At 47.3% G+C, this 207-nt stretch overlaps 1 non-coding gene across 1 annotated transcript; it reads left to right on the forward strand.

Moving 5' to 3' along the window:
• Positions 1-36: 36 nt before the first annotated feature.
• Positions 37-167, forward strand: LOC145719276 (small nucleolar RNA SNORA63). The gene has a single exon (XR_014142286.1). It is a non-coding gene; the product is annotated as a small nucleolar RNA SNORA63 (small nucleolar RNA).
• Positions 168-207: the final 40 nt, after the last annotated feature.

Genomic DNA, 207 nt, shown 5'->3' on the forward strand with positions numbered 1-207 from the left:
TCCTAGGCGAACAAACCTTCAAAAAGCAAGAAATGGATACAGGATCTAGTTACAATGTAGCTGTAAAGTGCTGCCTTGTCTTTGCCCCCTGCTCAAAATAAAGCTGTTACCTTTCTAGCCCTGTCCGCCATGGTGCTTAGCAGCCAGGGATGCATGGTCTCAGACATGTTTACCAAGTAAAACACTGACTTGAGGGGCGTCTGGGTG

The sequence above is a fragment of the Leptonychotes weddellii genome, unplaced genomic scaffold (genome assembly GCF_054177405.1).
Source record: "Leptonychotes weddellii isolate Sample4059 unplaced genomic scaffold, ASM5417740v2 HiC_scaffold_368465, whole genome shotgun sequence".
In the NCBI taxonomy this organism is placed as follows: Eukaryota; Metazoa; Chordata; class Mammalia; order Carnivora; family Phocidae; genus Leptonychotes; species Leptonychotes weddellii.